Genomic DNA, 25,453 nt, shown 5'->3' with positions numbered 1-25,453 from the left:
GCCTAAGTACTTGAGTGAATATCACCTGGAAGCATGAGTCAACTTACAATAATAGAAATTCATTGTAAAATAGATTGAAATTCATCAAAATGGGAGGCAAAAACATAAAGAAGAAAAACAAAAAAAATCAACAACAACAAAGCATTTTTGTTTTCATACACATACATACATGATGCATATATATATATATATTTGCATTTACACATGCTTATGTGTGTATATATTTACATACATATACACTTACACATACATTCATACATTCATACAAACATATACATGCACATCTTGTAGAGTCACTGCCAATAGATATTGATGAGATCCATTACTGAACTGGAAGAAGAGAGATATCTGAGTTGCCTTAGAAAAATTGTAACTTAATGACCCCCAAATTTATCCCTAAAACAAAAGTTCATCTTCTTAATACCAGTGGGCTTTTGGTTATATTGAATAGTTCTGAGACATGGAGCACTAGACTGAAAGTGAGGATGATGACAATAGAGGAACACAATAACTCACCTCACAGAAGAATCATGAAAATCAAATGAGATAACACGTGAAAGAATTCAGAGATCTGAAATTCCTCTATAAAAGTATTGCTAAATTAGGTCTTTGAGGAATAGTCAATAGGCTCCTGTCCCCCCCCAAATTGAGGAAAAAGCTTTTTTTTGTATACTGACTCTCTTCTGTTCCACACTTGCCATCCTGGCATTATGATCTCAAAGCAATGGTCCGCCTATTGGCATACACATAGACATATATGCCAAGGTTCAGTGAGCTCCCTCCACTCGCACATAAATTGCCTATGGATATAAAATATCTAATTTTTGAAAAAATATTAAAGGAGCCATTATCAACTTGTTTTCTCCTCAGAAGACTAATCATTAAAGTCTTTAATTACTTCATTTTCACTTTCAGCATAACATTAGCAGTTTAGCACTTCAACTACAAAAATGATTAATGAACCTGAGAATTCATTCTCTTAACACTTTGGAATATCACTATGTAATGTGGAGTGAACACTGGAGCTTGTTCTAAATCCTGGCCACTGTTATATTTTCCTAGCAAACACCTTACTGCATATTAAGTGCCCAATCATTGTGAAATATGCATAATTATAGCCATCTTTCCTTTTTCTTACACACAAGGAGAAATACAATGTATCAAATACATTGAGTTTCAACTAAGACTTATTATAAAAGAGTAATGCTGGAGTGGGTATCTTAAATTCTTTATGATAATATTCTTCAAAAAAATACTTGCACCACAAGCCAAGCATAGTTTCCACTTTATCATACATCCAAAGATGTATTTTGTTATTTTAAAATTTTTAGGGAAGCATGTTCTATTTGCATATTTATGTCAATATGAATCCTGTGCATGAAGAAAAGAGAAGACTAGTAGGGAATTAAGGGCTGCAGTACAGATGTGGGGAACAGAATGTTATTAGGAACCATTGTCAAATCATTTATTTGGGGCTATTTTTGCTTTGCATTGGACTCATAGATATTGTATGTCATTTAGTTCACTCTTTTCATTTTAGAGGTAAAGAAATTGAGACCCAGGCTTATTTTACATCATTCCCCTTTATGTATTCTATGTTTCAGTCAAACTAGCCAATCTATTCTTCTTTGTACAAAAAAAAATCTCATCTCTGTGCCTTTGCAAAAGTGGTCCCCCACGTCCCATGTGCACTTACTCCTCCAAAGTTCAGCTCAAATTCAGCTTCCTGAATAGGACCTTTCCTGATATCCACAACCCTAGAGAGTGATTTCTCTGTCCCAAGAAATTGTAGTTCATTTACTCATCTATGTACATGTTGTGTACTAATCTGCCTGCTCAGGGGAATGTAAACTCCTGGACAGCAATGATTGTTGCATTTTTATCTTTGTATTCTCAGTGTTTCATACATAGGAGGTAGTTAATAAGGATTTATAGAATATTTTAAAATAAATGCTTGGGGGTAGCATGTATCAGAAGTGGAAATGGAACTCAGGGCTTCCTGACTTCAAGGCCAGTGCTTTGTCAATCATTTCTGCCAAGAAATTAAGTAAATGGTTATCTAAATCTTGGTCAACCATGCCATGTCATGATTACAGTCCTTCAGAACTAAAGTCCATGTTAATTTTAATCATTTGAAAGTTTAAATATTCTGTGTAATATTAACACATTTGGTCATACAAGATCTTGGTACATTTGTTGCATGGCTCAATTTTCTCCTTTAAATAATTTATACTATTAGTAAGACTGGATCAAGATCTAAGGACATTCACAAGAAACCAGCTTGTGGATATTTCTCAATATATAGTTCACTGAAGTTGCTGAACTGGTTGGTCTGCTTGGCTAATTTAAAATGAAATATGATGGGAGCCAGTAGGGCTGCTCTGACATTTATTTCTTTCCAAGTGCTTTTCTTAACAAGTTTTGTAGCATTAGGTGCATAGTGTTAAACTGATTCACCTTTCTCAGGATGAGAACTAAATCCATTTTGATTAGCTTTTCTCTTGTTTTATCTTTTGAATATCCTGCTGTAACTTCTGGGGCAAGGGACACTTCTATTTTTTCCTGTTATTTATATATTCGCACATGAAGAGCAGTATTACCTAGTAGATAAAGGTCTAGCTTCAGAGCTAAGGAGGCTCTAGTGACCATCCTCAAGTAATTCAATATCTTGGTGCCCTAGACAGCTCTCTAAGAGTTCACATTGGAAAGCAACTGCCAATCTGCATTGTTATAAAGAGTTACCTTCCTGGAATTCCTTAAAGCTGATAAATCACAAAATGGGGCAAATGTAAATATAAGCATATACACATGTATAGATAAACACATATGTATACAGATATGTACATACATATATACCACTTCAGTATCTGAGGTCAAATTTGAACTCAGGAATATGAGTCTTCCTGGCTCCATGCCTGGCATTCTATTCACTGCACCACATTGTTGCCCCAAACATTTATGAAGTATTTACTATACGCCAGATACTGTGTTAAGTTCTGGGGATGCAAAGAGAGGCAAAAGAGAGTCCCTACCTTCAAGGACTTTACAATATAATGGAAGAGAATGCAAGCAATTACATATATGTGTGTATAAGTGAATCTATGTGTATACACACATATATGCATACAGACATACATATATTCATGTGTGTATATACGTGCACACACACATATAATTTCCTCCAATGGCTGCCTACAACATGCAAAGACAGTTTTATCTCTAAGGAATTAAATGTTAAATTTTCCCCCCATAAGATCCAGTAAGGATAAGGATAGAAGCAGGAACTATGATTTTACTGGCATAAGTACTCTCTACCTCTGCAGTTTATCACCTTCTCTGCAATTTATAGTCTTGTAGAATTGCCTTGAGTTCTGAGGGTTAAGTGATTTGCCCAGGGTTACATACCTAGTATATCACAAGACTGACTCTCTATCCACTAGGCCATGCTGCCTCTCAATAAGATACAATAGTATTAACAAAACTTTTAAAGACAAATTAAACTCTTAAATGCTCATAGAACAGAATTTATCCCTTAGGCACTAAATTTACATACGTAAAATGTATGACAGAAAATGAAAATGATCCAGTCATATAGTGATAGTGAAGAGTAACAAATTCATGGCCCATGTATTGCTATAATACCACTCATTTTTAGAAGCAATACAATACAGTGGAAAGAGCATTGCACTTTTAGTCAGGATATCACTGCAGAGGATATCTTCGTGGATTAGATCAGAGGCACAGGGGAGTGAATAACATCCACCATATTCCCATGTTTGTTTGTTTTTAACCTTCTAAAATGAGAAACAAAACTTTAGGCAAAATACAAATTGGGAAGAATTTCATATGAAGCTAAATATGGAAATGAACTTTATTTGTTGTTAAAGACTTGATTATCCCAATGACCAATCCACAAGAATTTATTGGTGTGAGATCACTTGGTACCCAGGTGCTCCAGCTTGTACAGTAGAGCTATCTTCCAATTGTCCTACTCACTGTCTTGCCCAATTCCTTAATTTCCTTGGACTCTGAAGCTACCTAAGACTTATTTTTCTATGGTCCTTATCAACAATGACTGAAGTGTGAAATCTGATAGTTTTTGTTTCTTGGCAAAATTGCAAATGGTTTAAAGGTTTGAGAGGGGAACAAATCAGCAAAAGTACCAAATGTATATTATGTAAGGCAGATGGCATTACAAACCAGGATGGGATTTGCTTAGGATAAATTTCTGAATTGTTCTGGATGCAAAACCTAACCTAAGTTGAGTTGGCTGGGCCTCAGAATTAGGAGGATCTTCAGTTCCTTTCAGGCTTGATTGCTAGTCTTATTTCTAGGTTGCTCTGTCTGTCCATACATCTGCTCTATAACCTCCCTTATTTACAGAAGTTGTTCCTTGGCCCCTAGCCCCCTGGATAAGGAAAGTGTTTTTCCATCTGGACACAAATATTCCCTTTAAGGACACTGGGTACACTCACTTGAAGTAGCATGATTTATACACTATGAAAGTCTCTTTGACTATGTTCTTGAAAGTCCTACATACACCTCAGACCCCTTTCTTTAAGACCTGTTCAATTTTCATGAAACATATTTCATACTCAGATACTGAGAATCACTTTGTTTTTTCTGTCAAAGATAGATTTTTTTACTTTCTGATCTATACTGGCCTAGTTGCCAAACAGTCTTAGTGACATATTTCTCTCTTGCCTATGTCTATCATATTAGTTGTCTCTAATGGACAGAAGCACGCTGCTTCTCTTTTTTTTAAAAAAAAAAGCATCAAATTCACCTATTTATTTATTTATCATTTTCAACATTCACTTCTATAAGATTTTGAATTAAAAATTTTCTCCCCATTTCTACCCACCTTCCACTCCAAGATGGCATATATTCTGATTGCCCTGTTACCCAGTCAGCCCTCCCTTCTGTCACCCCACTCCACCCCCCATCCCCTTTTTCCCTTACTTTCTTGGTACGGCAAGATAGGTTTCTATGCTACATTGCCTGTATATCTTACTTCCCAATTGCATGCAAAAACAGCTTTTTCTTGAACATCTGCTTTTAAAACTTTGAGTTCCAAATTCTCTTACCTCCCCAACCACCCTCCCTAAGAAGGCAAGCAATTCAACATAGGCCACACGTGTATCATTACGTAAAACCCTTCCACAATACTCATGTTGTGAAAGACTAACTATATTTTGTTTCCTCCTGTCCTGTCCCCCTTTATTCAGTTTTCTCCCTTGACCCTGCCCCTTTTCAAAAGTGTTTGCTTTTGATTACCTCCTCCCCCTATCTGTCCTCCCTTCTATCGTCCCCCCTTTTTATCTCCTTCCTCCTTCTTTCCTGTGGGGTAAGATACCCAATTGAGTGTGTATGTTATTCTCTCCTCAGGTCAAATCCAATGAGAGCAAGATTCACTCATTCCCTTTCACCTACTCTCTCTTCCCTTCCCGTGGAACTGCATTTTCTGGCCACTTTTGTGTGAGATAATTTACCCCATTCTATTGCTTCCTTTCTCCCTCTCTCAATATATTCCTCTCTCATCCCTTAATGTGATTTTTTTAGATAGCATCCCTTCATCATATTCAACTCACCCTGTGCCCTTTCTCTCTCTCTCTCTCTCTCTCTCTCTCTCTCTCTCTCTCTATATATATATATATATATATATATATATGTATATATATATATATACACACACATATATACATATATGTAATATACATATAATATGTATGTATAAGTATATATGTATGTATAGGTATATATGTATATATGTGTGTGTATATGTATATATGTATGTATGTATGTATATGTATATTCCCTTCAGCTACCCTACTACTGAGGTCTCATGAATTACACATATTATCTTTCCATATAGGAATGTAAACAAAACAGTTCAACTTTAGTAAGTCCCTTATGATTTCTCTTTCTTGTTTACCTTTTCATGCTTCTCTTGATTCTTGTGTTTGAAAGTCAAATTTTCCATTCAGCTCTGGTCTTTTCACTGAGAAAGCTTGAAAGTCCTCTATTTTATTGAAAATTCATATTTTGCCTTGGTGCATTATACTCAGTTTTGCTGGGTAGGTGATTCTTGGTTTTAATCCTAGCTCCATTGACCTCCGGAATATCGTATCCCAAGCCTTTCAATCCCTTACTGTAGAAGCTGCTAGATCTTGTATTATCCTGATTGTGTTTCCACAATACTCAAATTGTTTCTTTCTGGCTGCTTGCAGTATTTTCTCCCTGATCTGGGAGCTCTGGAATTTGGCGACAAGATTCCTAGGAGTTTGCTTTTTGCGATCTTGTTGAGGAGATGATTGGTAGATTCTTTCAATTTCTATTTTACCTTCTGGCTGTAGAATATCAGGGCCGTTTTCCTTGATAATTTCTTGAAAGATGATATCTAGGCTCTTTTTTTGATCATGACTTTCAGGTAATCCAATAATATTTAAATTATCTCTCCTGGATCTATTTTCCAGGTCAGTGGTTTTACCAATGAGATAGTTCACATTGTCTTCCACTTTCTCATTCCTTTGGTTCTGTTTTATAATATCTTGATTTCTCATAAAGTCACTAACTTCCACTTGGTTCAATCTAATTTTTAAGGTAGTATTTTCTTCCGTGGTCTTTTGGACCTCCTTTTCCTTTCGGCTAATTCTGCCTTTCAAGGCATTCTTCTCCTCACTGGCTTTTTGGAGCTCTTTTGCCATTTGAGTTAGTCTATTTTTTAAGGTGTAATTTTCTTCAGTATTTTTTTGGGTCTCCTTTAGCAAATCATTGACTTGTTTTTCATGGTTTTCTTGCATCATTCTCATTTCTCTTCCTAATTTTTCCTCTACTTCTCTTACTTGATCTCACTTACTTTTTCAAATCCTTTTTGAGCTCTTTCATGGCCTCAGACCAATTCACATTTTCTTGAAGGCTTTTGATGTAGGTTCTTTGTCTTTGTTGACTTCTTCTGGCTGTATGTTTTGGCCTTCTTTGTCACCAAAGAAAGATTCCAAAGTCTGAGTCTGAATCTGAGTCCATTTTCGCTGCCTGTTCATGTTCACAGCCAGCCACTTGACCCTTGAATTTTTTGTCGGGGTATGACTGCTTGTAGAGTAGAGAGTACTTTGTCCCAAGCTTAAGTCCTTTTGCTGCTATTTTCAGAGCTACTTCTACAAAGCCAGCTCTGCAACACCAGTGCTACTCCTCCCCCAAGAACTGCCAACCAGGACTGCAGCCCAGATCCAGGCACGGAAAAGCAGGCTTTGCACTTACGCTCTAATCTGCCACTTAATTCCTCCCACTAGGTGGGCCTGGAGCTGGAAGCAACTGCAGCTGTAGCTGTGGAAGCAGCCTCAGAGCTGCACCACTTCTGGCACCCCCAAGGCAGTAGCTGACTGTGAACTCTTTTCACTCTGCCCCAGCAGCTTTTCCCACTAACCTTCTCTGTTGTCTTTGGCGTTTGGGAGTTGAGAAGTCTGGTAACTGCCACAGCTCACTGATTCAGGGTGCTATGCCTGTTCTGCCTGGCTCCTGGTCTAGTTAGTCCTGGCGTGGCCCATGCTGGGCTCTGCTGCACTCTGCTCCCAGCTCCGTGCAATAGACCCTTCCCAGTGACCATCCAGGCTGTCCTGGGCTAGATCCCTGCTTCCCTTTGCTATTTCATGGGTTCTGCAGCTCTAGAGTTTGTTCAGAGCCATTTTTTATAGGTGTTTGGTGAAACCTGGGGAGGAGCTTAAGCAAGTCCCTGCTTTCCAGCTGCCATCTTGGCTCTGCCCCCAAAAGGCTTGTTCTTTTTTTCACAGAGTTTTTAATGAAATTGGACAGATATACACATGCCTATACATGCATACACACATGTTGTTCTTCAGACTTTGTCAGTCATGTCTGACTCTTCATGATCCCATTTGTGGTTTTCTTGACAAAGATACTAGAGTATTTTGCCATTTCCTTCCCCAGCTCACTTTATGGATGAGGAAATTGAGGCAAATTTGAACTCAGGAAAATCTTCCAAACTTCAGGAAGAGCATTCTATTCACTGTGCCACCTAGCTGCTTCTTGCTCATAGATCTGTTGGTGAGCTAAGGTAGTTCAAAGCTGTGCCCTATATTCGTAAGTATCTATATACGTAAAACAACTTAGAAAAAGGGATACAAGGGGGGCACTTTATATTATGTTATATAAATGTATATTATATATACTATATATTATAAGATATATAATATATGATATAATAATATACAGCTATATAGTATAGCTTGCTAGGACTTATACACTTCAAAAATAGCATGTTTTTTGTCTCTTACCTCTTTCTCCTAGTGAAAAATAAAAGGTGCAGTCTCTGTGCCTGACCCCATACCCTGCCTTAGGAATACAAGAGCATATATGGTCATATAGTATCATGAAGATACTGGTAAGGTAAGGTAAGGGAGAAGACTTGTCATAACAAGACAGACTACAATTTTGTCAAAATTTCTGATAGAGATAGTAAGGCAAAAGTGAGCTAATAATCCTGGGGTGTTATTGATTTAACTTTACAAGGAGCTAGATGTGCAATTCTCAAAGCCATGTAGAAGATTGGAAGTGTCCATTGCTTTATAATTATGATGCCACATTAGCACCGTGTCCTGGCCACCTGCCACTCAAAGGACCAGCTGGCTTTCTTGCCATTCCAGTGCTGATCAATGAGTCTTTAGTCAGCATGATGCCAACAAAAAAAACACAGGGATTATAGTTTGATACACATATTGACAATGCCTATAAAAGCTAATCTGTGGCCCCATCTCATTTAGGCTTATCATCTACCTCTACAAAGTTATTAGCTTTCTACAAAACAACTTGTGGTATATACTTTCAAGAACAGTTATCTGCATACAATACTTCTTTGAGTATTTTTCCTTTTTTAAAATAGTTCACTGAGAATGCCTTGGGTATATGGGCTGAGTTATAATGAGCACAGGGAGAATGGGGTTGAAGTAGCAAGGCCAAGGGAAGGACAAAAGGTAGAGTGTGTCAGGTAAACTTCAGCACCTCCACTTTGATTCAGATGGCTAAACCCTAGGATCTTGAGCCCTAGAGTATCACATTGTCCCCCAAATGACTAGCCTTGCTTTGATCCTGGTTCCCATATCTATTATCAAAGGGAACAATCTTTGTTGAGAATAAACTGTTCATCCCCATCGCCACCAATACCAATTGCCAACTACTAGTCTAATAAACCCAAGAGCTCCAGGAATATCAGTATCTCCCTTTTCCCAGACAACTAGTCTGCTTCTTGCCTATGCCCAGCAGCCATTCATGTGGAACAATCCATGTGGAGAACTGGGCTGCCATGCTTACCAACTATTACCCAACTGACATGCACAAGCCAGTCAAGCCAGCCTAGCTGCAATAGAAGGCACCCTGAAGGAGAGACAGAAGGCAGCATATGATAGGTGGAACAAATTACCCACCACCATCTCCTCTCCAATTCCAATGGAGCTGACCCAGGACTATGAGCCTGAAAACCTCAGTACTCCCCAAACTACTTGAAAAGCTTCCAATCCATGCTTTACAGCCATCTTCCAGGGAATCAGCCTTTTTGGAAATGTACATAGCATCTGCCAATCCTGCAGACCTCCTCAGCAGCCACAGTTACTCGAGACCAGGAGGTAAAAATGTTCTTGCCACCAAAGTCCTTGGCTCTGTCATAAGAAAATGGATATGTCTTAATCAATGGAAATGACATTAAAGAAGATGCACTATCATGAACCTTAAGATGTATCTTTTCCATCTGACTTGTAGTTGAAACCTTCTATATGTGTTGTATCTCTCTCCCAATTAGAATGTGAGAGCAGACTGGCATTCTTCACTGTTTGTGTCGCCAACACTTAGCCTAGTAAATGCTTAATAAATACTTTTTTCATTCATTCATTAATTCCGCAGGATGCTAACATCTGAAGTACACATACTTCGTCTCTAAGGGACATACATCCTCCTCAAAGCGAACCCTATCCCCTTCTTTTTGTCTCATTGTCTTCAGCTGGCCAAGCTACCATATGGCACCCACATGACATCCAGAATCCCATTTCCATGCTACCCTTCTAACTCCACAAGGGTGAGGCAATTCTCTCTCTCAGCTCACTTGCACTTACAGTACTTACAATCAAGCTATATTCTCTGCTTCCTCATTCCCTATTCAACACACACACACACACACACACACACACACACACACACACCTCAGTTTTTGCCCCAGGTGGAAAATTACTTCTAAGATCCATTTCTATATGGAAGTATATAGAAACAGTAGCTTACTATTGCTATCTCTTCCAGTGGTGATACATGAGTGATGCACGACATTTTAGATCACTCTGCTTTATTTCATTGCTGATGCACTACAATACATCTACAAATCAGCCATCTATAGTTTGCATTCAAAACTACAGGAAGCAGTTACAACATTGTCCCCTCATTTCCTCCTTTTCATGTTGGAGTGAAAAAAACACAGATATAAGAAACCAGTTATATAGTGTCAGGTTTCAATACCTAAAATTTAATTCAGTAATGACAAAGGTCATTGGACTTGTAATGCTTCCAAGCTGCACTGTGCTCACATTTAAACTATTTATTAAATCACATACACACATACATATATATGTATATATATATATATGTGTGTGTGTATATATATATATATATATATATATATAATTCTGAGGAATACAAATGAAAGGTCACCTAAAGGACATTGGAGAGCTCTTTTGGTGATTGTAAATAGGTTGTATCATATTTACAATGGTGATTTGTGTGTAAGCAGTGACCCAAAATGCATCTCAAAGAGAATCATGAAGAGATGAGGAGGTAGGCAGCTATGTAGTGAGTGGAAAGGTAACAGATGGTCAGCCTGGGTGGTATTGCTGCTATCCACAAAATATTAAAAGGTCTAAAAAAGGGCCTTCAGCACAGTGAGTAGATTTTCTATGGAGAATTTATGGAAGGACCTGACCAAGAACTGCAAAACATGTTTGTATGTAGTTATTTGTATATTGTCTCCCACAACCGATTATGGGAGATTGTGGGTAGTGAGCTCCTCAATGGCATGGACTACGTTTTACCTTTCTTTGTATCTGTAGGGCTTAGTACAGTTCCTGGTATAATAAATGCTTCTTAAATGGCTGACTGTATCACTGAAGAGAATGCCCACATGAAGTCATGGATCTAAGGAGTAGATTATTAAGGTCAAGTTATTTTTTTTAAATCGTCTTATCTATTGTGCAGAGCTAGGCCAGTGACTTCATTGGTATCTACTGATAGATAGGCACCTGTTCTGCAACTTAGAGTTTTAGAAAGTTACTTAGGCTTCTCAGAAATCATTTGACTTGCCCTAGGCCACAAAGCCAGTTATTAGCTAGAGGTTGGAATTGAATCTAGGTTACTAGATTACAAAATTGGCTTCTTTCCACTGCATCATATGGTCCCTCATGCTAGTAGTATTCATAATAAAAAGGAACTTTTGTGGTAAATGTTGTTGTTGGAGGGTGGTGGCAGAAAGTGGTCTAGACCTGTGATTTCACCAGTATGGAGAATTTCTGATGTGGAAATTCCATTTCATGATACAGACTGGTAACTGATATATTACCTTTAGTCTTAGAGAGTCGCGTAGGGGGATATTAAGAGATCAAGTGGCTTTCCTATTGTCACAGGGCTATTATGTGTCAGATGGAGGACTTGAATCTAGCTCTTCTTGTCTCTAAGACTGCAGCAATGTTCTATCCACTATGCAATAATGCTTCTTTTTTGTCCACTAATAATCTTATAATTGTCACTGAAAATTCAGGTAGTGTCATCCCTATAGGTAAAGGACATATTATCTCACAGAATGCTATGGCTGTTCCTGAAATATTATTATTATACTAACTTCATAATTTCTAAGAAAACTTCAGTACGATAAGACCACTGTATTAGATCATAACATTCTGACAGTCTAACTGTTGATACTCCAATCTCCTATTACCATTTTAAGGATGGGAAAAAAAGCATAGAGCTTCTATGTTAATAAGTACATGTCAAATCAATTTAGTATGTGCTTTTGGGTCACATATGCTCTCACTGAACTAATCTATAGGGGCTTATCTATATGAAACCCAATTCATTCCATAATATCTAATTGGGAATGACGAGCTATGAATTTTTAAAACAGGGCTGAAGCCTTCTTTTAAAGCAATCATCTGTGATGAGGATATTTTTACATATAATTGCCCAGGAAACTAACAGTTAGTCTCAAGGGATCCATGAAGAATTTATATCGGATTGTAATCTAACTTCTGGCTAGGTATTTTGAGACTTGGAGAACAGAATTCTTGAAAAGATAGAGTGGCAAGAGGAGTTCTCCAACTTATTGTCAGAGAAGTAATGCATTTGACATAGCTTGACAGTGTAAGTGGGCCTCATTATTCCTAAGCAGTCTTTACCATTTATGTTAGCAGAGGGTGCTATCCTTTATTTTGAAGCATAACAATATATACAGAAAATAGTTTTGCTACTTTGGAGGAAGGAAAGGGGCATAGCTCATTTTAGAAATAGAAGTTGCCTCAGAGATCATGCATTGCAATTTCTTATTTTATAAGAGAAAAAGGAATACTAGAGAGGATAAGAAATTTACCCAAAGCTATAAAATTTGTTATTCAACTAACCAGTAGTAGAACAGGGATATTCCAACTCACAGGCGGGGGGTTGTGAGGCTCAAATGAGATAATTGCTGTAAAGCACTTTGTAAAACCTGCAGTGCTGTACAAATGCTATTATCATTATTGTGGTGGGGGGGGTTATTGTTAATTAGCCTCCTGTCTGATGGTACTCCTATGGAGCTCAGACAAGGTTTATAAAGCTGTAGAGGGGTATGTTCAAATGTTTAATAAATGGCTCTCTGGAGGAAAAAGTGTGCTTACAGACCTTTACATTTAAACTGCATTATTAACCCTTTATTAAGTCAAGACATTCAACAAAACAATCAACCCTTGATTTGTAGGAATTTCCAATTTCTGAGGTGTTTACATTGAATATTTAACAACCAGCTCTTGTGACCTAGTTATAGCTGACTTCAGCAAAATCTTGCTCACAGGCTAGTGTGCTTTCAATCAAGTCATGCTCTCTATGCTTAAGGCTAAAAAAATTGTAACATGGGCTATCTCTAGTCTCCTTCTCAAAAACAGTCTCTATGTCTTTGGCCAGCTCCTCTTTCATGATAATTATGACAGTAGGCATGGAAATTAATATCGTGAAAAAATATTTGCATGAAAAAGTATTGAGTAAAGATCTTACTATGTCACTGGAACAGGATCCGGAGATGAGAATTCAAGCAAACAAGGCAGCTTCTGCTTTGAAAGAGCTAAGTGAGGTGGAGGTACAATTCCAGGCCAAATAAGAACCTATTAGAGCCTAGAGTCTCAGAGCAGAGTTCAAGTTCAGTGGGAGGAGAACGAGAAGGATGGCCAAAGTGCAGATAACATGTTTTTAAAATGGCCTGCAAATGACATGGAAGCCTGGTTCCAATCAATGTATAGGAAGTTCACCCAGACTCCCAAGGATAGGATCAAGGTTCCATGAAAGATGGTCAAGGAGGCTAGTTTACCCAGAAAGCCAACTCAAGGCAGAAAAGAAGAAGTCAAGAAAGATATGACACAGAGTTTCAAGGTCATAGAGGAGATGGCAGAAGGGTGACCAGAGGCACAGATTTCCACTCCAAGGCGTACCCTTGAGGTCAAGCTGCCTACTCTGTGATAAATCAACCAATTGTAACCAGAAATAGTATCAATGACAGGCCACTAACTATAAAAGCATCAACTGCAGGGACTGGAAAGTCCCATATAGCTTATAATAGGCTGCCGTGTAAATCAGTGTTTGAGTCAAGTATTCTTGTCTGCAATGAGAAAACTACTGTTTGTATTGGGAAGATTTTATAGTCTTCCCCATTAGGTACACCTGTCACGCTGAGAGCAGTCAAGTTTCCTCAAGTGTATCCTCAATCTCATCAGTTTGGAACTTGAGAATAGCTTTGGTCCAGGAGAGACTGTGGGAAAATCAAAATAGAAGGCAGAGTAGATAGAGCACTAAACTTGGAGTCAGAAAGACAGGGGTTTGATTCTTTTCTCAGATACTTACCATCTTGATCAAATTACTTAATCTTTCTGAGACTTAATACGCTCATATGTAAAATGGAACATCTACCTCAGAAGGTTATTATAATAATTAAATTAAATTAAATATTTATAGATTTATACAAACCTTAAAGGGTAATATTCCTATAACCCACTATTATGTGCAATTATATATCATCTTATTCCTTTTACTGATTCTTTACAAAAGTAACAATACTGTATTCATTGAAGCATGCCTATTTGTCTATATGTTGGCAGCAGACTTCATTAGGATGATTAAAGTCAGTAAGCCCCTAAGACTAGAGTTCAGTGAAAGAGAGCCATTATGAAGGAAATTATTTTTCCTGTGGGTGGGGGCTCAAAGCTATTTAAATTCGGTAAATTCACCCTAACTAGACCCTTACACTAACGAAGTGAGTGCTACCACCAAGAGAAACCCAGAGATGAGGAATAGAAGACATCTATCATCTAGGAACCATAGAGAGTGGTATATTATTACTATTTTCCTGTTATTTTCTATGGATTGATGCAAGTGCAAAACTGCAGGGTGAAGACAAGACTTCTTTCGCTCTGATCTTTTTGGTAAAGGATTCAAGTTAGCTACCATCAACAGTTTAAATATACATCAATACTTCAATGTATGTGTGATTTCATCAATGTGGGTACATAGAGATCATAATTTCTCCAAGTTTTCTCATCTTGTTTAAGTTTTGTTCACATAATTTTGCTAATCTTCTAGAGAGCAAATATCCAATATGCTGCAAGCATTTTTATAATCTTTTAAATCATTGTTTAAAGATTAAATGTAACAAAATTTTTTCTCAAGATTTTTTTTGAATTGGCAAGTTGTTGAAAATCATGAAAATAAAGGCCGTGACATCAGAAAAGTTATTTTTCATTGTTAAAATGTATAATTTTGGTTTGTATAATTCTTTTCATCTTTCAAATTATTGCAGACTTGTTTGCTCAAAATGACAGAACTTTAAAGATCTTCCTGTCACCTTTGGATTGTTTCATGGCCAGTTTTCATCTTGCTAAGTACCTCCAGTGCCTTTCTAACAAAAGAAACGCTACTTCCAGATTGATGTTCTAACGTGTTTTATCTACAGATAAACCAAAGTGCTCCCTCTAAACATCACCACCCTTTGTGTTATCCAATTTGGCAGTCTTGTAAGTTGTTACAGCTCTAGTTGCTACTCAACTGGATTCTCACTATTTCTACCAAGCAGGCAAAGCCCTGCTTATCCAGATTTTTTTTTAATATCACTGTCCTCCTATACTGTACAACTTACCCAACCTAGACTATGCTAAAATAATTCTTCCCTAAATAAGTCTTGTACTTTCCCTAATCCATGACTTTTTCATATTGTTTTTTAATACTATAACATAATTCCTAGGCCCCTTCCTGCACCTGTTGAGTTCCTTCCCAAACATTCAAGAGTACCTCATCTGTCATCTCCTCCACTAAGATTTTCCCAGTCATCCTTGATCCTTCACCCTTGGTTCTCACATAGTACTAAGTTTTGTGACTCTCTATGGCATGTATGTATTATTATAGATTATTTATTCATAAATGGGTCCTATGTCCTGAATAGACTTTCAGGCCAATATCTAATCTTTATACCTCCTACTGTGCTTTGCACATAGTTATGGCCACTTAATAAATGTAAATTAGATTAAAGTTACTAGACTTTCAAGAGCCTAACGTGGAGGCAAATGTATCTTTTTTGTCTGCAAAATTGTGATGTACTAGAAAGAAGACATTAATGACTGTTGTTAGCCATTCCATGAATTTTCCTCATGTTTTGTTGACTTAAGTTCTTCCTAGTAGAACTTAATAGTATGATAACGGTATTCCCTTTACAAGCACAGGAATTGGTCAAGAGCTTCCTTTTCAGGTCTCTCTCTCTCTCTTTTAGAAATATATTTGATGTGTAGATATCTAGTTATTCAACAAAATAAGTCTAATAGTCAATTTCATTTAAAAATAGATCATTTTCAATAGGTTACAGAATAATTGAAAATGATACTAATTTTACAAAATTGACAAAGGTTCTGTTTGTTATGAGTATGGGATAATATATGGTTCTTGATAAGTTTTTAATTTTAATTTGAGATTAACCTGGGGTCCAGAGATAGATTCCGAGAGGTCCATGAATATTTTTATATATCGATAACTTTATTTCAACATATTGATGACCTTTGCTTTATCCTATAATTTTATTTGTTCATTTAAAAACATTATTCTGAGAAAAGATCCATAGTCTACCCCAGACTTCCACAAGAGTCAATAAAACACAGAAAAAGTAAGACTCTCTGTCCTAAAGGAAGGCCTATACAAAAGCCAAGGGAAATGGAGAGAAACGCTATGTTTAAGGCCTGTACCACAAGTACTTGATATCTGAATGTAACCCATCTTTTCCATGACCACAGTGTTGCCATAGAAACTTAGGTAACACAAAGTTATATTTTTATGACTTTTTGCAAAATCAATTTAGAACATTTTGAGAAATACAAGGGCAGGGGCCATGTCATATTTAAATTATCCATCTTTCCCAGAATATAATATAGTGCTTTTGTACATGGTGGGGACTAAGTAAATATGTTTAAAATTTTATTGATTTTTCACATTTACAAATGGCTTCAAAAATTCCTCCACAAAAGTTCTACTCCCATATTTTATGATGTTATGGGTGTTATTCGGGGTTATGAAAGGCTTCGCTAGTAAGATTCAAACACTGACAGATGCATTTTGTTGGATAGACTTTGGTTATAGGCCTAGTATTTGACTAATACAATAATTATCATTCAAAGAATGGTCCAGTTAAATTTGGAGACATTCCTCACCCAGTTGGCTAAAGGTTAATGTATTTTTCTGCCATGAAAATTCAAAAAGTATACCTATCAAGATATGGAGAGATTGCATCAGTGGTAGTGCTACCTATCATTAGGAAATCACAGATCCTTGAAGTATTGATGTATTTACCAATTGCTAAATGCAATTTTTACTGAAGTGTGACAGATGATATGCAGAAGACTGATAATTAAAACTCAAATGAAGTGGTCAAAGGGGGCTAGAATGTCAGATGAAAATCAATAAAATGGGCTTACAAAATCAAATGTAAGAGACACATTTCTTCTATACTCTATACTACTATTCCCTTGGAAACTGGTTTATATCTATATATCTTTGACTAAATTGGTCAAGTATTCTGAATGTTTTCGAGTCATAGTAGACCCATGGTAGTTTACATAAAAGCATATCATTTCATATTCATGAATGTTAAAATACATTTTATCTTAGTATGTTGAAAACTTTTAGATCATAAGATCATTTTGTTAAAAGCAAAAACAAGTAAAGAACATCATTGGGATTTATATGTTTGTGTATGTGTGTATAAATGTATATTTATGTGTTTGTATGTGTATAACATATATATATATATAATAGAGTGTAGATAGATAGATAGATAGACAGATAGATAGATACATGCATGTGTATATGTGGGGGGATATCATTGTTCAGTTGTTTCAGTCATTTGACTCTTTGTGATGACTCCATTCGGTGTTTTCTTGGCAAAGATAATGGAGTGGTTTTCCTTCTCTAGTTTATTTTACAGATGAGAAACATGAGGGAAACTGAGTTAAATGACTTGGCCAGTATCACCAAGGTAGTAAGTGTCTTAGGCTAGATTTGAACTTAGGTCTTCCTGACTCCAGGCCCAATGCTCTATACACTGAACAATCTATCTGCCCCAACACATACATACATACATACACACACATATACATACCTACATAAATATGTAGGTATGTATAAATGCATGTTTGTGTGTATATTTGTTATCCAAACCTCTTAATTTTTCCCTTCTCACAAACAGTGATGATAAAAATTTCTTCCCAGCCTATATCTTCCCTTATCCTTCCTTACCTAAGGTAAACATAATTTTCTAATCAAAATTTGGGACACAAAGTCCAACACAGAATATGCTTATTGAAAATTCTTGTTAAAAATTGCATTTTCTTTCCTTAAAACATGGACTGTCCAGTCTACTAATCTATATTTGTGAGACAAATATTATTCTGATACTCACAGTAGAGAGGGAGAAAGTGAACTATAGATGAAAATTACTAATGAATGGTTGGTTGGTTGGTTGGTTGGTGGTTGTTGTCCTTCGTTCTCAAAGAGGGCCAAAATGACATCCCTATACTTGAGTAAAGATTCAATGTGCCCAACTGTGGCTGATCAGGCAAATACAAGCTCGGGATGCTCTACCACAGATCAGGTACAAATAGTCCATGTGAACATTTGGAGTGGATACTCCAAACTTGTGCATCCTGCATTTCCTTTGAGCTGTTTCAATTCTGCTTTGCTCATACAGCACAGAGCCTTCTCTAATGTGGGAGCACCATGATGAGTGGTCTTGTGCCAATGTCTCCCATGTCACACAATCAATTCCAAAGTTCTTGAGATTGACCTTGAGAGTGTCCTTGTATTGCTTCTTCTGACAACCATGTGAATGCTTGCCCTGTGTGAGTTCTCTATAAAATAGTGTTTTTGGCAAGCATACATTTTGCATTCAAACAATATGGCCAGCCCATGAGTTGTGCTCTCTGAAACAGAGTTTGAATGCTTGGCAGTTTAGTTCAAAAAAGGACCTCAGTGTCTGGTATCTTATCCTGCCAAGTGATCTTCAGAATCTTCCTAAGACAATTCAAATGGAAATGATTCAGTTTCCTGGCATAGCACTGATGTATTGTCCAGGTTTCCCAGGTATACGATGATGAGGTCAGCACAATGGCTTTGTAGACCTTCAGTTTGGTAATCACTCTACTACCTCTTCTCTCCCATACTTTCCTAGGGAGCCAATAGCAATATATCCAAAAAAGTATTTACTGCAACTAAGTCATTTTTATGGAGGGACCTAAGGACAGTTCAAATTAGGGAATCATTAGCATAATAAAATATAAATATAACAAAGTCAGTATGATTATATAGACACAAGAAAAGGTTCTTTTTTTGACAAACCAGAGAATTCGTTTAAGTAAAAACACCAACTGAAATAAATGTGGACATGTGAAAGCTCTTCTTTGTCTTCTCTCTGCCTATCTATCTATCTATCTATCTATCTATCTGAAAACAACAGCTAGGATTAATTGCAACTCTAGATTGCTAGTTCCCAAAGGGACAAGAGTCTGTTCAGTTCAATACAATAAATATTTCTTAAGGCTTTCTTTATATAGACAATAGAGATAGGTTATCGGAGAGACATGGGTCTTAAACTCATAGAACTTATAGTTAAGCTGACCTCATGTATTGATATTTCTAGACTGTTTTCCCTATGCCTAAAGTCCACATTGTTCCCCATTCAAGAAATGTATGCTCAGAAAACTGTATTCTAATACTAACATATTTTTCCTAGATCTGTGATTTCATCAGTATTGATAAAATACCAGTCAGGAAACTCCCTCTATCAACGACATTAGGCATCTGTTTAGAAAGTTACAGTCTTAGGGTGATGCTTAGCACATTAAGAGTTTAGGTAGCTTGCCCAGGGTCACACAACAATTATGTGTCACAGGCCAGACTGGAAACCAGTTCTTGGTGACTCCAAAACCAGTACTCTAATCCCTCTTAAGCTTTCTCTCAATAATACTTTGAACCAAATATCATTAATTATATAAGTTTGCTGAGTAAAAGAAACATTCTCTCCACAAATAAATGTAAATTATTTTTTACTTTTTCAAATTGTTTACTTTCTCCATTGTTGTGAAAAGTAAAAAACTGAATATATTTTGTAGTTTATATTTCCTCAAAAGAACTAAGTTATAAAAGCATTTGTGGTTATAAAAGAGTAATAATGATTGTATCCAGTGAGCAAATTTTGTTGTGGTTGCTTGGTCATTCAGTCATGTCCAACACTATGTGATCCTATAGAATTTGGCCATGGGGTTTTCTTGGAAAAGATACTGGAATAATTTGACATTTCCTTCTCCAGTCAGCAAATAAATGTAATTAAATATAGGGAAGAGATCTTCAGTGATCTAGCTATCAGTTCTTCCATTAATATGCATATGGAGGAAAGCATTGTGTTGGAGTAGAAAGAACATGGAGTGGAAAGAACATTGGAGTTAAAAGATCTGTATTTTAATCCTGACTCTGGTCTTAAATCTCTTTGTGACTTTGAACAATTCACATACCTTCCTGAGGTCTCACATTCCTCATCTTGGAGAAAGATATTTCAAATTGGAAGAGACCTGGGAGGCTATCTAGATCAACTCATATCTGGTATAATGCCTCCTACAACATCCCTTATACGCATTCACAGAGTCCAGTGATCTCCAAACGTGTTTGGTTGCACATTTCTATTTTTTTTAAATAAGCCTGTCCAGAAGGAGAAATAAAATATAGCAAACTATTTATGAACACAATAAAGCAGATGGTCTCCTCCACTGTTGTAAGAACTATTTGTTGTACTCAGGGAAAAAAAAAACCCTGTAATTTTGTCTAAATTGCTCATACTGCTGTCTTAGATCAAATAGACTTCTTTAACAATTATAAAAATATTTGGTCTGTCAGTTTGTCAATAATCATTTGTTGACCACTATGTACCAGCCACTATATTAAGTGCTAGAGATATAAAGAAAGGAAAAAAAATAATGCCAGCCGCCAAGGAGCTCATAGTCTAATGGAAGACACAATATGAAAACAAACATGTACAAACAAGCCACCTATAGGATAAATAAAAATAATTAAGATGGAAGGTGCTAGAACTAAGGGAGATTGGGAATGACTTCCTGTAGAAGAGATGATTTTAACTGGTACCTGAAGGAGGCTAGGAGGTGGAGATAAGTTGATGGCCTCTTCTTTCTTGCTCTTGAATAGAGGACTTTTTCTCATTCTGATAACAATTCCTAATAGTTGCTTATACTTCCCCAGAGCTACATCCCCCTGTGCTTTTTCCTTTGGTTATTTCTCATTTTCTCTTCTCTTCCCTCTCCTGTGTAAAGCATAGATTATGCCACAGAATGCTGCTGATTGGCCGTGTACTATTCTATGCAGGCCTGGAAGTTATAAAAACTAAAATCTGTGTCCTAAGGAGCTGAAGCTGCTACCAGCAAGCAGGCTTTCTTAGCTTTTGAATTAATCTTCCCTCCCTCCAAGTCTGGCTACTCAAATTGTTTGTCTCCACAGTTAGCATATCCAGTTGTTAGGCAAGATTCTGCCTAGGTTCTTCTGGAACCCAAGCTGAGGAAGTTCCCTACATCTTCTAATACGTATATACCTACTTATTAAAATATATATATATATATATATATATAAAATATATATATATGTATATATACACATATATACATGAACTACTATCCTGGTAATTATGTACATTATCATGCTCACACAAAAATAGAAATTTAAAAAAAAAGGGATGAGATAAAACTAAGATAACATTTTATCCTAGGATTAATGGGGAGTCACTAGAATTTACTGAGTAGAAATGAAGTGGTCAGACTGATGTGGCTAGATTTGGCAGCTGATTGGATATATGGGATGAGAGAGAATGAGGAGTCTCAGATGATGCTGAGGTTGTGTACTCTGCACAGTAATATGGAAGTCTAGAATAGGAGTGTGTCGAGGGGATGGGAGGAAATAATGTGATGGGATTTGCTATGTAGATCACAACAAATCACTATATGTTCATCCTATGGAAGTCACACTCCTGCCCAAAAGGCAAGGGGGTTAGGAAGGTTCTTATCCATCAGTCACCAGCCCAGAGTCTTCCCTCTGAGGTGGCCTGCATGTGCTAGGACTTGGGGGAGAGAAGACAGTTCTTTCCAAATAGCATCTTTGCATCTGCTTCTGTGGCTGGCAGGTAGTTGTAGGTTACAACTTCCCAGGGGAGCCAACACAGTCCTCAGAAGCCAGGATGGGAGAATGGGGGAATGTGGAGGCATGCGATTAGGTGTGGTTAGATTGGAGATATTCCTTACAGTTAGTTTTGGCTCAGAGGATGGGAAGGTAGGTTTCTAATCGGGTGATCACACATCCCTTGGGATAAGACTGTGGCCCCTTTGAGATTAGGACATAGTCTCTAGAAGGCCCTAGACTCCATTTTGGAGATCATTGTGCTAGTGTGTGATTGAAATTCTCTAGGGAAGAGCAAATCACTATATGTGTAAAAGAAGGTTGGACTAGATGGCCTTCTAAAGTCTTTTATAATTCTAAATCTGTGATCTTGTGATATCATGAGGTAAGCTAGGCCACTTTGGATAAATCTCATTGTTATAATAATAATAATAGTAATAGCTAGCATTTATACAGCACTTTAGGGTTTGCAAAGCTCTTTGCAGATATCTCACTTTATTTTTAAAGCAACCTGGGAAGTAGGTACTCATATCACCTCTTTTTCAGATAAGAAAACTGAGGCAAAATGGGTAAGTGACATCCAAGGTCACATAGCTATTAAGTATATGAGGAGGGATTTGAACACAGGTCTTCCCGACTCCAGGACAGTTAGGTGGTACAGTGGATTGAGTGCCAGTCCTAGAAGAAGACTCATCTTTCTGAATTCAAATACAGCCTCAGATACTTACTAGCTGTGTGACCCTGGTTAAGTCACTTAACCCTGCTTGTTTCAGTTCCTTATCTGTAAGATGAGCTGGAGAAGGAAATGACAAACAATTTCTGTATATTTGCCAAGAAAAAGGAAGAGTTGGGCATGACTAACCAACAATTTCTTGATTCCATATTCTGCACTCTACCAACTGTGTTACTCTAGGCACTAGCTGATAAACTGTTAGGGAATATTCCCTTCTGTTGAATCATCAAATATTTAAAGGCAGCTATTATGTTTACTATTAAGTGGTTTTTTCTTCTCCAAGTTAACCATTCCCAGCTTTTCATCACATCCTATTATGTCTTGGGGTTGCCCATGATCCTGGCTACCCTGCTCTGAGATGCTCTCCATCTAACTAAAGACTAGATAATCTCCAAGGTCCTCTCTAGCTCTAAATCAGTATATGACATGAAGACATTTTCTAACATGAAAAATCAGGAAGCATGTCTAACTAAGGGACAACCTGTTCCATTTGCAAATAGAATAGAATATTTGAAATTTGTACCATCTCAGAAATCCGGGCCGTCAATGTGAATCATTTGATATACTGGATCAGTGCAAGGTCTTGGAGGTTTGAATACTCCTTAAATATCAGTAGAGGAGAGCGGGTGATGGATATTGTCCATATGGACAGGGACTATGCCTTATACATCTTTTTATCTCCCACAGTTCTTTGCATGTCCTGGGTCATCAATAAATATGGAAATGTTCAAGCAGGGATTCTATGGTCATATAGGAATGTTATAGATTGGGTTTGTTCATTTGCCATGTGGTTGTCTGAAGAAGCATTGGGTTTGAATCATGGGGGTACCAAGTCAAGGATAACCATAAAGTAATGGAAAATAACTTTTTTAAAGGCAATAAATAGGCAACATTAAATGGAATGGAATGGAAGCCAAAAGATAACCTGGGGAAACATGCCCATAGGGTAGGGACTCTTTGATAGTCATCAACAACTTGGGATAGAAAGTTCAAAGAGCATGATTAGGGTTTTGCTATTCATTTGTTTCAGTTCATTTGTTCTGACTCTTTGTGATCCCAACTGGGGTTTTCTTGGCAGATACCATTTCCTTCTCCAGCTCATTTTACAGATGAGGAAACTGAGACAAACAGGGTTAAGTGACTTGCCCAGGGTCACACAGCTAGGAAGCATCTGAGACTAGATTTGAAGTTCCTGACTCTAGGCATGGTACTTTATCTACCATGCTACCTAGCTACCCAGATAATCAAGGTAGCTCCTTTAATCGGGGTAGTTCCTTTAATATACGACAATGGTTAGTGTATATAAATGGGTTGCTGGCAGTTACTAAATCATCTGACTAACCAGAGTTCAAATACTGGTCAATATATGGCTTGAGAAAGTATTAATAATTCCATTGCCTGTGGTCAGAGGTCACTATTATAGATGGAAATGGGAGAAGACCCTTTTCTTCACCCTATCTTTCCCTATAAAATCTTCTTTATATTCTTTACCTCCTACACTCTATCCCCTGAACGAAAATGTCGCTACTAGGTTTCCAGTTCTTCAAGTGATGCCTATGGGGTAAGAATTTCCCTATACAAAGTATTTACAAATACAAACAATAGAAGATTTTTTTTTTACAAAAGGGAGAATTTTTCATTGACCTGGTGTTTTAAAGCCAAATGAGTCCACAGTCTGGAAAAAATATAATGGCTTTTATGAGATAGAAGGTGATTTCGCATCAACGTCCAATCAGAGTTCTGTAGTGTGTCTCTTCAAGCATGGCAAGCATCTTTCCCTATTCCAGCACCTTCCTGGGCCAAGAAAGATAACCTGGGGAGAGGGAAGTCTTCTCCCCAAAAGTCACTGTTTCTTTGTCCCATTTCTGGCCCTGCAGTTAGTTTTTAGAGTGAAATGCAGCAAGAATAGGAAAATATCTACTCAGTGGCCAGCACATGCTAAGAGACTTAGTGCCAAGATCTTGACAATTGTGTGTTACCTGCAACATTTTCTGTGGGGACAAGAGCATCCAAATCTCTATCCTATCCTACTAATCATGTTTCAACCTGGATATGATTTCAAGATCCTGGCTCTCTGAGGAAGGGGATTTTTCAGTTTAAATACTCTTCCCTTATTCTTTTCATCTACCCACTCTTCAGATCTCCTGGAGACATTTAATTGTGTTGCTGTTCAGTTATGTCCTAATCTTCGTGACCTCATGGACCATCACGTGCCAGGATCTTGTATCTTCCACTATCTCTTGAAGTCTGTCCAAGCTCATGTTTGTTCATTGTTTCCATGATACCATTTACTCATCTCATCCTCCGCCGTCCCTTTTTCCTTTTGTCTTTAATCTTTCCCTATATCAAGATCTTTTCCAATGAGTTCCATTTTCTTATTAGGTAGCCAAAGTATTTAAGCTTCAGCCTTAGTATTTGACCTTTCAGGGAATCACCTGAATTAATTTCTTTCAGTATTGACTGTTTTGATTTCCTTGCTGTCTCTACTGCCTCTCTATGTAGAATTTTGTTGATCCCTCCAAGCCACCATATCTTCCTGCCACTTCTGCTTGGAACCACTGCTCGTTCAAATGATAGAGAACATTAAATAGGCCCCATTCCAGGCTGTTTGAAATGATTGGCCTTCAGTTTTCCTAGTCCTGAGTCCAACAGTTCCAGAAATGTAGTTGGCAACTGCACAGGTAACTGTCTGCCCCCAGCCTCTTGCTGGCATAAACTTTTATTGAAAATGCA

Source organism: Trichosurus vulpecula, chromosome 2 (assembly GCF_011100635.1).
Source record: "Trichosurus vulpecula isolate mTriVul1 chromosome 2, mTriVul1.pri, whole genome shotgun sequence".
Lineage (NCBI taxonomy): Eukaryota > Metazoa > Chordata > Mammalia > Diprotodontia > Phalangeridae > Trichosurus > Trichosurus vulpecula.
This window is presented reverse-complemented; position numbering follows the sequence as displayed.